General features: G+C 45.1%; 1 long non-coding RNA gene and 1 pseudogene across 47 annotated transcripts; one reads left to right on the forward strand and one right to left on the reverse strand.

Annotated features, from left to right (window-relative positions):
- Positions 1–1,582, forward strand: LOC127931706 (uncharacterized). 47 transcript variants are annotated; one of them, XR_008142510.1, is made up of 5 exons: positions 24–306; positions 463–718; positions 749–780; positions 845–1,004; positions 1,163–1,582. It is a non-coding gene; the product is annotated as an uncharacterized LOC127931706 (long non-coding RNA). The 47 variants fall into 47 exon arrangements; XR_008142504.1 differs by lacking the exon at positions 749–780 and adding an exon at positions 1,067–1,130 and having other exon boundaries at positions 781–940; XR_008142501.1 differs by having other exon boundaries at positions 463–622; positions 655–718; positions 749–940; positions 1,067–1,582.
- LOC118381766 (pre-B-cell leukemia transcription factor 3-like) overlaps positions 1–15,627 on the reverse strand; it is a 153,432-nt pseudogene that overhangs the window by 98,430 nt on the left and 39,375 nt on the right.

Consider the following 15,627-nt stretch of genomic DNA (forward strand, 5'->3'; position numbering starts at 1 on the left):
CTGAATTTTGGCAATGAGGCCCTTTATCTACTGACCCAGAGTCAGATGAGGCCCTTTATCTACTGACCCAGAGTCAGATGAGGTCCTTTATCTACTGATCCAGAGTCAGATGAGGTCCTTTATCTACTGACCCAGAGTCAGATGAGGTCCTTTATCTACTGACCCAGAGTCAGATGAGGCCCTTTATCTACTGACCCAGAGTCAGATGAGGTCCTTTATCTACTGACCCAGAGTCAGATGAGGCCCTTTATCTACTGACCCAGAGTCAGATGAGGCCCTTTATCTACTGACCCAGAGTCAGATGAGGTCCTTTATCCACTGACCCAGAGTCAGATGAGGCCCTTTATCCACTGACCCAGAGTCAGATGAGGCCCTTTATCTACTGACCCAGAGTCAGATGAGGCCCTTTATCTACTGACCCAGAGTCAGATGAGGTCCTTTACTGACCCAGAGTCAGATGAGGCCCTTTATCTACTGACCCAGAGTCAGATGAGGCCCTTTATCTACTGACCCAGAGTCAGATGAGGCCCTTTATCTACTGACCCAGAGTCAGATGAGGTCCTTTATCTACTGACCCAGAGTCAGATGAGGCCCTTTATCTACTGACCCAGAGTCAGATGAGGTCCTTTATCTACTGACCCAGAGTCAGATGAGGCCCTTTATCTACTGACCCAGAGTCAGATGAGGTCCTTTATCTACTGACCCAGAGTCAGATGAGGTCCTTTATCTACTGACCCAGTCAGATGAGGTCCTTTATCTACTGATCCAGAGTCAGATGAGGTCCTTTATCTACTGACCCAGAGTCAGATGAGGCCCTTTATCTACTGACCCAGAGTCAGATGAGGCCCTTTATCTACTGACCCAGAGTCAGATGAGGTCCTTTATCTACTGACCCAGAGTCAGATGAGGCCCTTTATCTACTGACCCAGAGTCAGATGAGGTCCTTTATCTACTGACCCAGAGTCAGATGAGGCCCTTTATCTACTGACCCAGAGTCAGATGAGGTCCTTTATCTACTGACCCAGTCAGATGAGGCCTTTTATCTACTGACCCAGAGTCAGATGAGGTCCTTTATCTACTGACCCAGAGTCAGATGAGGCGCTTTATCTACTGACCCAGAGTCAGATGAGGTCCTTTATCTACTGACCCAGAGTCAGATGAGGCCCTTTATCTACTGACCCAGAGTCAGATGAGGTCCTTTATCTACTGACCCAGAGTCAGATGAGGTCCTTTATCTACTGACCCAGAGTCAGATGAGGCCCTTTATCTACTGACCCAGAGTCAGATGAGGTCCTTTATCTACTGACCCAGAGTCAGATGAGGTCCTTTATCTACTGACCCAGAGTCAGATGAGGTCCTTTATCTACTGACCCAGAGTCAGATGAGGCCCTTTATCTACTGACCCAGAGTCAGATGAGGTCCTTTATCTACTGACCCAGAGTCAGATGAGGCCCTTTATCTACTGACCCAGAGTCAGATGAGGCCCTTTATCTACTGACCCAGAGTCAGATGAGGCCCTTTATCTACTGACCCAGAGTCAGATGAGGCCCTTTATCTACTGACCCAGAGTCAGATGAGGCCCTTTATCTGCTGACCCAGAGTCAGCTGAGGTCATTTATCTACTGACCCAGAGTCAGATGAACTCGTGGATACCATTGTTTATGTCTCTGCAGCTGTCATTAGCTTAATGACATCTGTTCCTGTAGACTTCCAGTCATTGTGCTAACGCTAGTTAGCATTGGCTCACAAAACTACCTCTAACTTACGTCATACTGGGCGCAGATACATAAAAATAAAAAAAGTTACCCACGAGTTCATCTAACTCTGGGAAAGTAGATAAAAGGCATCCTGAAGTATTCTTTAAAATGGTCAATGCTCATGCATTGGTGCAGCGATAGGACTCACTGGAGGGAATCGTAAGTGAATTCCTCCAGGAGCAGAACCGAGCCAGATACCCATCTCCCCTCTCACCACTAGTGCCAGAAACAAACTCAACCCGTCCCAGGATGCACTCTGCCCACGTACGCCCCATTCGAAATTAGACAACAAAAGCTGCCCGCAACCCAAACAGCCCGTCACATAATCACAGATATTACGGGAGTCCTTTACCTCTCCCTCCAGCCTAAGCCATTCATTTTTATGTCCATTTCATTTTAGTGGGAGAGAGTTCAGCCCTGTTGTTGCATGAGGCTATGGTTCCAGGATAATGTTTCACTAGGTGTTAATGGGGGTCTGGCAGTATCACAGTTTCAGCTTTATTGGCTCAGGTACCTAGTAGGGCTGTTAATGGTCTTGGCTGTTTTCTTCACCAGTTCAAGTGCGTACAGTGCACCCACGCTCCACTTCTGTACAACAGAGGTTACAGTTATAGGGTTGTATTGAAAGGAATGGCTTGAGGCTTTTAGATAAAACTAAAACATGTACTCTTGTTATATTGTGGTTTAAATGCCTTTGAAGATTGATTTAATTGATAGAGCAATATTTCTGCTGAAGAAGCTCAACGTCATGGGAAATGGAGAAACCCAACATCATGGGAAATGGAGAAGCTCAACATCATGGGAAATGGAGAAGCTCAACGTCATGGGAAATGGAGAAGCTCAACGTCATGGGAAATGAATAAGCTCAACGTCATGGGAAATGGAGAAGCTCAACGTCATGGGAAATGGAGAAGCTCAACGTCATGGGAAATGGAGAAGCTCAACGTCATGGGAAATGGAGAAGCTCAACGTCATGGGAAATGGAGAAGCTCAACGTCATGGGAAATGGAGAAGCTCAACGTCATGGGAAATGGAGAAGCTCAACATAATGGGAAATGGAGAAGCTCAACGTCATGGGAAATGGAGAAGCTCAACGTCATGGGAAATGGAGAAGCTCAACGTCATGGGAAATGGAGAAGCTCAACATCATGGGAAATGGAGAAGCTCAACATCATGGGAAATGGAGAAGCTCAACGTCATGGGAAATGAATGAGCTCAACATCATGGGAAATGGAGAAGCTCAACATCATGGGAAATGGAGAAGCTCAACATCATGGGAAATGGAGAAGCTCAACATCATGGGAAATGGAGAAGCTCAACGTCATGGGAAATGAATAAGCTCAACATCATGGGAAATGGAGAAGCTCAACGTCATGGGAAATGGAGAAGCTCAACGTCATGGGAAATGAATAAGCTCAACGTCATGGGAAATGGAGAAGCTCAACGTCATGGGAAATGGAGAAGCTCAACGTCATGGGAAATGGAGAAGCTCAACGTCATGGGAAATGGAGAAGCTCAACGTCATGGGAAATGAATAAACTCAACGTCATGGGAAATGGAGAAGCTCAACGTCATGGTAAATGGAGAAACTCAACGTCATGGGAAATGCTGGCTTTCGAAACCAGTTAGAACCGAGGTGATGACGTTCGCCATACACTGTCGCTAGTAACTCTGATCACTGGCACAGAAACCTTGGCACATACCTCCTATGCCCAATCGTCCTTTTCCCAAGCATGGTAGGGGGGGGTTGTAGTAGCAAGAGGTAGGAGGAGGGGGTGGGGGTGACTTCTCCAGCTGTAGCTTAATTTCCTGTGACTCGCCTAATCATCGTAATTAAGGATTAATTGGCATTAATTATTCACACATAAGCTTGTTGCAAATCAGGGGGTAAATGTCTCATGAAAGCTGCCATGCAAGGCGTGTATAGACACGCGGATGCGCTCCGAACACAGGGATCCTTCACCTTCAACTCACTATTTTTACCCCAAGTTGAGAGGAAACAGTGACTGTGAGAACAATAAGAGTGATGAAACAAATAAAGATCTCAGTGTCTTGTTCCATCTGCTTTCCCTGGATGCACAGGATACATTACATACATTACATTACACGGGACCCCACTTCAAACCCCTCCCCCTTTACTGATACACAGCACAAGTCATTATGGGACCCCACTTAAAACCCCTCCCCCTCTACTGATACACAGCACAAGTCATTATGGGACCCCACTTAAAACCCCTCCCCTCTACTGATACACAGCACAAGTCATTATGGGACCCCACTTAAAACCCCTCCCCCTCTACTGATACACAGCACAAGTCATTATGGGACCCCACTTAAAACCCCTCCCCCTCTACTGATACACAGCACAAGTCATTATGGGACCCCACTTAAAACCCCTCCCCTCTACTGATAAACAGCACAAGTCATTATGGGACCCCACTTAAAACCCCTGCCCCTCTACTGATACACAGCACAGGTCATTATGGGACCCCACTTCAAACCCCTCCCCCTCTACTGATACACAGCACAAGTCATTATGGGACCCCACTTCAAACCCCTCCCCTCTACTGATACACAGCACAAGTCATTATGGGACCCCACTTAAAACCCCTCCCCCTCTACTGATACACAGCACAAGTCATTATGGGACCCCACTTAAAACCCCTCCCCTCTACTGATACACAGCACAAGTCATTATGGGACCCCACTTAAAACCCCTCCCCCTCTACTGATACACAGCACAAGTCATTATGGGACCCCACTTCAAACCCCTCCCCCTCTACTGATACACAGCACAAGTCATTATGGGACCCCACTTAAAACCCCTCCCCCTCTACTGATACACAGCACAAGTCATTATGGGACCCCACTTAAAACCCCTCCCCTCTACTGATACACAGCACAAGTCATTATGGGACCCCACTTAAAACCCCTCCCCTCTACTGATACACAGCACAAGTCATTATGGGACCCCACTTAAAACCCCTCCCCTCTACTGATACACAGCACAAGTCATTGTGGGACCCCACTTAAAACCCCTCCCCTCTACTGATACACAGCACAAGTCATTATGGGACCCCACTTAAAACCCCTCCCCCTCTACTGATACACAGCACAAGTCATTATGGGACCCCACTTCAAACCCCTCCCCCTCTACTGATACACAGCACAAGTCATTATGGGACCCCACTTAAAACCCCTCCCCCTCTACTGATACACAGCACAAGTCATTATGGGACCCCACTTAAAACCCCTCCCCCTCTACTGATACACAGCACAAGTCATTATGGGACCCCACTTAAAACCCCTCCCCCTCTACTGATACACAGCACAAGTCATTATGGGACCCCACTTAAAACCCCTCCCCCTCTACTGATACACAGCACAAGTCATTGTGGGACCCCACTTAAAACCCCTCCCCCTCTACTGATACACAGCACAAGTCATTATGGGACCCCACTTAAAACCCCTCCCCCTCTACTGATACATAGCACAAGTCATTATGGGACCCCACTTAAAACCCCTCCCCCTCTACTGATACATAGCACAAGTCATTATGGGACCCCACTTAAAACCCCTCCCCCTCTACTGATATACAGCACAAGTCATTATGGGTCCCCACTTAAACCCCCTCCCCCTCTACTGACAAACAGCTGAGTATAATCACTGTGGGACTCCACTTAAACCCCCTCCCTCTCTACTGATGAACAGCTGAGTATAATCACTGTGGGACCCCACTTAAACCCCCTCCCTCTCTACTGGTGAACAGCTGAGTATAATCACTGTGGAACTGGACAACACTAAACCCCCTCCCTCTCTACTGATGAACAGCTGAGTATAACCACTGTGGAACTGGACAACACTAAAACCCCTCCCTCTCTACTGATGAACAGCTGAGTATAACCACTGTGGAACTGGACAACACTAAAACCCCTCCCTCTCTACTGATGAACAGCTGAGTATAACCACTGTGGAACTGGACAACACTTAAACCCCTCCCTCTCTACTGATGAACAGCTGAGTATAATCGCTGTGGAACTGGACAACACTAAACCCCCTCCCTCTCTACTGATGAACAGCTGAGTATAATCACTGTGGAACTGGACAACACTAAACCCCCTCCCTCTCTACTGATGAACAGCTGAGTATAATCACTGTGGAACTGGACAACACTAAACCCCCTCCCTCTCTACTGATGAACAGCTGAGTATAACCACTGTGGAACTGGACAACACTTAAACCCCCTCCCTCTCTACTGACGAACAGCTGAGTATAATCACTGTGGAACTGGACAACACTAAAACCCCCTCCCTCTCTACTGATGAACAGCTGAGTATAACCACTGTGGAACTGGACAACACTAAAACCCCCTCCCTCTCTACTGACGAACAGCTGAGTATAATCACTGTGGAACTGGACAACACTAAAACCCCCTCCCTCTCTACTGATGAACAGCTGAGTATAACCACTGTGGAACTGGACAACACTAAAACCCCCTCCCTCTCTACTGACGAACAGCTGAGTATAATCACTGTGGAACTGGACAACACTAAACCCCCCCTCTCTACTGATGAACAGCTGAGTATAATCACTGTGGAACTGGACAACACTAAAACCCCCTCCCTCTCTACTGATACACAGCACAAGTCATTATGGGACCCCACTTAAAACCTGAGTATAATCACTGTGGAACTGGACAACACTAAAACATGATCCTTTCCCTCAGTCTATATGTTCTTCACTCTCTGTCCCTTCCCAAGACATGATGAGAGATATTTATGTCACAAACAGTGTTTGATGCTGCATGTACTTTTGTTGTCATGGTTTCGGTATAATCATAACAGTGGTAGCATTGCTAATATAATCATAACAGTGGTAGCATTGCTAATATAATCATAACAGTGGTAGCATTACTAATATAATCATAACAGTGGTAGCATTACTAATATAATCATAACAGTGGTAGCATTGCTAATATAATCATAACAGTGGTAGCATTGCTAATATAATCATAACAGTGGTAGCATTACTAATATAATCATAACAGTGGTAGCATTACTAATATAATCATAACAGTGGTAGCATTACTAATATAATCATAACAGTGGTAGCAGTACTAATATAATCATAACAGTGGTAGCAGTACTAATATAATCATAACAGTGGTAGCATTACTAATATAATCATAACAGTGGTAGCATTACTAATATAATCATAACAGTGCTAATACAATGACGAGTATGCATTGTCTGGCAGTCAAAGCTGTGCGAACTGTATTTCAAACTAGACTGTTTTACTGGTCACTAAATCAGTAATTGTGTAGACCGTCGTGCTGTTCCAGTATTCAGTGCTGTATGTTCTGAAGCTGTTGTATAGAACAGACCAAACAAACAGAGAGTCATTTTAATTTATATTTTATTTTACCTTTATTTAACTCGGGCAAGTCAGTTAAGAACAAAAATTCTTATTCACAAAGACTGCCTACTCCGGCCAAACCCAGACGACGCTGGACCAATTGTGCGCCGCGCCGTGGGGCTCCCAAATACAGCCGGATGTGATAGAGCCTGGATTCGAACCAGGGTGTCTGTAGTGACACCTCTAGCACTGAGATGCAGTGCCTTAGAGCGCTGCGCCACTCGGGAGCCAAGTCACACAGGACATTGGTTTCAAGCGTATGTGTTATTTAAGCACACACACACACGCACACACACCACCATTCTTGCAATAACCGATACAGCTGTTTCTACACACTGCTACACTACCCTCCCCACCTGTGTGTTGTCGACCACGACCACCTTCACTCCCCATGATTTGGTCAATTAGCCTTTATATGTTAATTGTTTATGTTAATTGCTGTAAATGGGAGTTGCCTGTGGATTTCACAGACTGTAAAGTAATAAGCTGTTCATAAGGCGGGAGTGGGATTTTCAGGGGAGGAGGGAGAAATGTATACCTGAAGAGGCAGAGGAGGGAGAAATGTATACCTGAAGAGGCAGAGGAGGGAGAAATGTATACCTGAAGAGGCAGAGGAGGGAGAAATGTATACCAGCAGAGGAGGGAGAAATGTATACCTGAAATGTATACCTGAAGAGGCAGAGGAGGGAGAAATGTATACCTGAAGAGGCAGAGGAGGGAGAAATGTATACCTGAAGAGGCAGAGGAGGGAGAAATGTATACCTGAAGAGGCAGAGGAGGGAGAAATGTATACCTGAAGAGGCAGAGGAGGGAGAAATGTATACCTGAAGAGGCAGAGGAGGGAGAAATGTATACCTGAAGAGGCAGAGGAGGGAGAAATGCAGAGGAGGGAGAAATGTATACCTGACCTGAAGAGGCAGAGGAGGGAGAAATGTATACCTGAAGAGGCAGAGGAGGGAGAAATGTATACCTGAAGAGGCAGAGGAGGGAGAAATGTATACCTGAAGAGGCAGAGGAGGGAGAAAAATGAAGAGGCAGAGGAGGGAGAAATGTATACCTGAAGAGGCAGAGGAGGGAGAAATGTATACCTGAAGAGGCAGAGGAGGGAGAAATGTATACCTGAAGAGGCAGAGGAGGAGAAATGTATACCTGAAGAGGCAGAGGAGGGAGAAATGTATACCTGAAGAGGCAGAGGAGGGAGAAATGTATACCTGAAGAGGCAGAGGAGGGAGAGGGAGCAAGGATGTATACCTGAAGAGGCAGAGGAGGGAGAAATGTATACCTGAAGAGGCAGAGGAGGGAGAAATGTATACCTGAAGAGGCAGAGGAGGGAGAAATGTATACCTGAAGAGGCAGAGGAGGGAGAAATGTATACCTGAAGAGGCAGAGGAGGGAGAAATGTATACCTGCAGAAGGGAGAAATGCAGAGAGGCAGGAGGGAGAAATGTATACCTGAAGAGGAAGAGGCAGAGGGAGAAATGTATACCTGAAGAGGCAGAGGAGGGAGAAATGTATACCTGAAGAGGCAGAGGAGGGAGAAATGTATACCTGAAGAGGCAGAGGAGGGAGAAATGTATACCTGAAGAGGCAGAGGAGGGAGAAATGTATACCTGAAGGGAGAGGCAGAGCAGAGGAGGGAGAAATGTATACCTGAAGAGGCACCTGAAGAGGGAGGGGAGAAATGTATACCTGAAGAGGCAGAGGAGGGAGAAAGAAATGAAGACCTGAAGAGGCTGAAGAGGAGGGAGAAATGTATACCTGAAGAGGCAGAGGAGGGAGAAATGTATACCTGAAGAGGCAGAGGAGAGGGAGAAATGTATAGGCAGAGGAGGGAGAAATGTATACCTGAAGAGGCTGAAGAGGCAGAGGAGGGAGAAATGTATACCTGAAGGGAGGCAGAGGAGGGAGGGAGAAATGTATACCTGAAGAGGCAGAGGAGGGAGAAATGTATACCTGAAGAGGCAGAGGAGGGGCTGAAGAGGCAGAGGAGGGAGAAATGTATACCTGAAGAGGCAGAGGAGGGAGAAATGTATACCTGAAGAGGCAGAAGGGAGAAATGCTGAAGAGGCAGAGGGGAGAAATGTATACCTGAAGAGGCAGAGGAGGGAGAAATGTATACCTGAAGAGGCAGAGGAGGGAGAAATGTATACCTGAAGAGGCAGAGGAGGGAGAAATGTATACCTGAAGAGGCAGAGGAGGGAGAAATGTATACCTGAAGAGGCAGAGGAGGGAGAAATGTATACCTGAAGAGGCAGAGGAGGGAGAAATGTATACCTGAAGAGGCAGAGGAGGGAGAAATGTATACCTGAAGAGGCAGAGGGGGCTTGTAAAAATGGTTAAAGAGAGGGAGGGGCTTGTATAAATGGATAAAGAGGGAAGAGGGGCTTGTATAAATGGATAAAGAGAGGGAGATGGGCTTGTATAAATGGATAAAGAGGGAAGAGGGGCTTGTATAAATGTATAAAGAGGGAAGAGGGGCTTGTATAAATGGATAAAGAGGGAAGAGGGGCTTGTATAAATGGATAAAGAGGGAAGAGGGGCTTGTATAAATGGATAAAGAGGAAGAGGGGCTTGTATAAATGGATAAAGAGGAAGAGGGGCTTGTATAAATGGATAAAGAGAGGGAGAGGGGCTTGTATAAATGGATAAAGAGGAAGAGGGGCTTGTATAAATGGATAAAGAGGAAGAGGGGCTTGTATAAATGGATAAAGAGGGGAGAGGGGCTTGTATAAATGGATAAAGAGAGGGAGAGGGGCTTGTATAAATGGATAAAGAGGAAGAGGGGCTTGTATAAATGGATAAAGAGGAAGAGGGGCTTGTATAAATGGATAAAGAGGAAGAGGGGCTTGTATAAATGGATAAAGAGAGGGAGAGGGGCTTGTATAAATGGATAAAGAGAGGGAGAGGGGCTTGTATAAATGGATAAAGAGGAAGAGGGGCTTGTATAAATGGATAAAGAGGAAGAGGGGCTTGTATAAATGGATAAAGAGGAAGAGGGGCTTGTATAAATGGATAAAGAGAGGGAGAGGGGCTTGTATAAATGGATAAAGAGGAAGAGGGGCTTGTATAAATGGATAAAGAGGAAGAGGGACTTGTATAAATGGATACAGAGGAAGAGGGGCTTGTATAAATGGATAAAGAGAGGGAGGGGCTTGTATAAATGGCTAAAGAGGAAGAGGGGCTTGTATAAATGGATAAAGAGGAAGAGGGGCTTGTATAAATGGATAAAGAGGAAGAGGGGCTTGTATAAATGGATAAAGAGGAAGAGGGGCTTGTATAAATGGATAAAGAGGAAGAGGGGCTTGTATAAATGGATAAAGAGGAAGAGGGGCTTGTATAAATGGATAAAGAGAGGGAGAGGGGCTTGTATAAATGGATAAAGAGGAAAGGGGCTTGTATAAATGGATAAAGAGGGGAGAGGGGCTTGTATAAATGGATAAAGAGGAAGAGGGGCTTGTATAAATGGATAAAGAGAGGGAGAGGGGCTTGTATAAATGGATAAAGAGGAAGAGGGGCTTGTATAAATGGATAAAGAGGAAGAGGGGCTTGTATAAATGGATAAAGAGGAAGAGGGGCTTGTATAAATGGATAAAGAGGGAGAGGGGCTTGTATAAATGGATAAAGAGAGGGAGAGGGGCTTGTATAAATGGATAAAGAGAGGGAGAGGGGCTTGTATAAATGGATAAAGAGAGGGAGAGGGGCTTGTATAAATGGATAAAGAGGAAGAGGGCTTGTATAAATGGATAAAGAGGGAGAGGGGCTTGTATAAATGGATAAAGAGAGGGAGAGGGGCTTGTATAAATGGATAAAGAGGAAGAGGGGCTTGTATAAATGGATAAAGAGGGAGAGGGGCTTGTATAAATGGATAAAGAGGAAGAGGGGCTTGTATAAATGGATAAAGAGGAAGAGGGGCTTGTATAAATGGATAAAGAGGAAGAGGGGCTTGTATAAATGGATAAAGAGGGAGAGGGGCTTGTATAAATGGATAAAGAGAGGGAGAGGGGCTTGTATAAATGGATAAAGAGGGAGAGGGGCTTGTATAAATGGATAAAGAGGGGGAGAGGGGCTTGTATAAATGGATAAAGAGAGGGAGAGGGGCTTGTATAAATGGATAAAGAGAGGGAGAGGGGCTTGTATAAATGGATAAAAAGGCAGAGGGGCTTGTATAAATGGATAAAGAGAGGAAGAGGGGCTTGTATAAATGGATAAAGAGGAAGAGGGGCTTGTATAAATGGATAAAGAGGGAGAGGGGCTTGTATAAATGGATAAAGAGGAAGAGGGGCTTGTATAAATGGATAAAGAGGCAGAGGGGCTTGTATAAATGGATAAAGAGGCAGAGGGGCTTGTATAAATGGATAAAGAGAGGGAGAGGGGCTTGTATAAATGGATAAAGAGGCAGAGGGGCTTGTATAAATGGATAAAGAGAGGAAGAGGGGCTTGTATAAATGGATAAAGAGGAAGAGGGGCTTGTATAAATGGATAAAGAGGCAGAGGGGCTTGTATAAATGGATAAAGAGGCAGAGGGCTTGTATACATGGATAAAGAGGAAGAGGGGCTTGTATAAATGGATAAAGAGGGGAGAGGGGCTTGTATAAATGGATAAAGAGAGGGAGAGGGGCTTGTATAAATGGATAAAGAGGAAGAGGGGCTTGTATAAATGGATAAAGAGGGGAGAGGGGCTTGTATAAATGGATAAAGAGGAAGAGGGGCTTGTATAAATGGATAAAGAGGGGAGAGGGGCTTGTATAAATGGATAAAGAGGGGAGAGGGGCTTGTATAAATGGATAAAGAGGCAGAGGGCTTGTATAAATGGCTAAAGAGGAAGAGGGGCTTGTATAAATGGATAAAGAGGAAGAGGGGCTTGTATAAATGGATAAAGAGGAAGAGGGGCTTGTATAAATGGATAAAGAGGAAGAGGGGCTTGTATAAATGGATAAAGAGGAAGAGGGGCTTGTATAAATGGATAAAGAGGAAGAGGGGCTTGTATAAATGGATAAAGAGGAAGAGGGGCTTGTATAAATGGATAAAGAGGAAGAGGGGCTTGTATAAATGGATAAAGAGGAAGAGGGGCTTGTATAAATGGATAAAGAGGAAGAGGGGCTTGTATAAATGGATAAAGAGGAAGAGGGGCTTGTATAAATGGATAAAGAGGAAGAGGGGCTTGTATAAATGGATAAAGAGGAAGAGGGGCTTGTATAAATGGATAAAGAGGAAGAGGGGCTTGTATAAATGGATAAAGAGGAAGAGGGGCTTGTATAAATGGATAAAGAGGAAGAGGGGCTTGTATAAATGGATAAAGAGGAAGAGGGGCTTGTATAAATGGATAAAGAGGAAGAGGGGCTTGTATAAATGGATAAAGAGGAAGAGGGGCTTGTATAAATGGATAAAGAGGGAGAGGGGCTTGTATAAATGGATAAAGAGAGGGAGAGGGGCTTGTATAAATGGATAAAGAGGAAGAGGGGCTTGTATAAATGGATAAAGAGAGGAAGAGGGGCTTGTATAAATGGATAAAGAGAGGGAGAGGGGCTTGTATAAATGGATAAAGAGAGGGAGAGGGGCTTGTATAAATGGATAAAAAGGCAGAGGGGCTTGTATAAATGGATAAAGAGAGGAAGAGGGGCTTGTATAAATGGATAAAGAGGAAGAGGGGCTTGTATAAATGGATAAAGAGGAAGAGGGGCTTGTATAAATGGATAAAGAGGAAGAGGGGCTTGTATAAATGGATAAAGAGGGAGAGGGGCTTGTATAAATGGATAAAGAGGGAGAGGGGCTTGTATAAATGGATAAAGAGAGGGAGAGGGGCTTGTATAAATGGATAAAGAGGGAGAGGGGCTTGTATAAATGGATAAAGAGAGGAAGAGGGGCTTGTATAAATGGATAAAGAGGAAGAGGGGCTTGTATAAATGGATAAAGAGGCAGAGGGGCTTGTATAAATGGATAAAGAGGCAGAGGGGCTTGTATACATGGATAAAGAGGAAGAGGGGCTTGTATAAATGGATAAAGAGAGGGAGAGGGGCTTGTATAAATGGATAAAGAGAGGGAGAGTGGCTTGTATAAATGGATAAAGAGGAAGAGGGGCTTGTATAAATGGATAAAGAGAGGGAGAGGGGCTTGTATAAATGGTTAAAGAGAGGGAGAGTGGCTTGTATAAATGGATAAAGAGGCAGAGGGGCTTGTATAAATGGATAAAGAGAGGGAGAGGGGCTTGTATAAATGGATAAAGAGAGGGAGAGTGGCTTGTATAAATGGATAAAGAGGCAGAGGGGCTTGTATAAATGGATAAAGAGAGGAAGAGGGGCTTGTATAAATGGATAAAGAGGCAGAGGGGCTTGTATAAATGGATAAAGAGAGGGAGAGGGGCTTGTATAAATGGATAAAGAGAGGAAGAGGGGCTTGTATAAATGGATAAAGAGGCAGAGGGGCTTGTATAAATGGATAAAGAGAGGAAGAGGGGCTTGTATAAATGGATAAAGAGAGGAAGAGGGGCTTGTATAAATGGTTAAAGAGAGGGAGAGTGGCTTGTATAAATGGATAAAGAGGCAGAGGGGCTTGTATAAATGGATAAAGAGGCAGAGGGGCTTGTATAAATGGATAAAGAGAGGGACAGATTAGTACCTTGTCAGCTCGGGGGTTTGAACTTGCAACCTTCCGGTTACTAGTCCAACTCTCTAACCACTAGGCTACCCTGCCGCCCCAACAATGGTTACCAACAATGCAAGCGAAATGACTGGAAGTCAGTACACAAAGTTTGCCATTAAAGTAGAAAAAAAACACACACAATTGTTATGAAATATCAACAAACTACTCTGCCAACACATAGCAGAACTGTTTTACTGTCATTCTATTCATTTAAATGTGTTTTAAATGATCTACAGACACTTTATTACTAGATAAACCCCTGGTCACGTTTTCAAAGCTAATACTGTAGATTCCAGCACCCCGCTGCTCCCATGAATTTGCTAATTTTCTAACGTTTCCGAATGGAATTATTATGTTGTCCTGACCTGGATATCTTCAACCTGGATGAAAAAGGCAAAGGCAGTGAGAGTACCACCTCATGTGATCAAAGGAAGACAAGGACAGTGAGAGTACCACCTCATGTGATCAAAGGAAGACAAGGACAGTGAGAGTACCACCTCATGTGATTAAAGGAAGACAAGGACAGTGAGAGTACCACCTCATGTGATCAAAGGAAGACAAGGACAGTGAGAGTACCACCTCATGTGATCAAAGGAAGACAAGGACAGTGAGAGTACCACCTCGTGATTAAAGGAAGACAAGGGCAGTGAGAGTACCACCTCATGTGATCAAAGGAAGACAAGGACAGTGAGAGTACCACCTCATGTGATTAAAGGAAGACAAGGACAGTGAGAGTACCACCTCATGTGATCAAAGGAAGACAAGGACAGTGAGAGTACCACCTCATGTGATCAAAGGAAGACAAGGACAGTGAGAGTACCACCTCATGTGATCAAAGGAAGACAAGGACAGTGAGAGTACCACCTCATGTGATCAAAGGAAGACAAGGACAGTGAGAGTACCACCTCATGTGATCAAAGGAAGACAAGGACAGTGAGAGTACCACCTCATGTGATCAAAGGAAGACAAGGACAGTGAGAGTACCACCTCATGTGATCAAAGGAAGACAAGGACAGTGAGAGTACCACCTCATGTGATCAAGGAAGACAAGGACAGTGAGAGTACCACCTCATGTGATCAAAGGAAGACAAGGACAGTGAGAGTACCACCTCATGTGATCAAAGGAAGACAAGGACAGTGAGAGTACCACCTCATGTGATTAAAGGAAGACAAGGACAGTGAGAGTACCACCTCATGTGATCAAAGGAAGACAAGGACAGTGAGAGTACCACCTCATGTGATTAAAGGAAGACAAGGACAGTGAGAGTACCACCTCATGTGATCAAAGGAAGACAAGGACAGTGAGAGTACCACCTCATGTGATCAAAGGAAGACAAGGACAGTGAGAGTACCACCTCATGTGATTAAAGGAAGACAAGGACAGTGAGAGTACCACCTCATGTGATCAAAGGAAGACAAGGACAGTGAGAGTACCACCTCATGTGATCAAAGGAAGATAGAGATGCGCTAGAGTGAAATCTCCTGTTGTCTCTCTCGACTGCCAAACTGTGATGCCTCTTCCCCCCCCCCCTCCCCAGTTAAAGAGAGACAGAGAGTGAGACAAAAAGACAGAGCGAGAGGAGTCAATTGAGAGTGTGTGATGGTGCAGAACAGGGCCTTTAGATTGGCAGAAAGCTGCATTGATGTTACCCAAGCCGGCTGATGCAGAGACTGTGAGACCACCCACTCCTGACCACAGCTTTCATGCCATTGGAGTGTGAGAATTAGCTAATAACAAGAGTGTCTGAGGCGTTCAGACAAATTAGAGAGCAGAATGACTAATGACCTCACCGCAGAGGGCGGAGCCGATCATCAA

Source organism: Oncorhynchus keta, chromosome 9 (genome assembly GCF_023373465.1).
Source record: "Oncorhynchus keta strain PuntledgeMale-10-30-2019 chromosome 9, Oket_V2, whole genome shotgun sequence".
In the NCBI taxonomy this organism is placed as follows: Eukaryota; Metazoa; Chordata; class Actinopteri; order Salmoniformes; family Salmonidae; genus Oncorhynchus; species Oncorhynchus keta.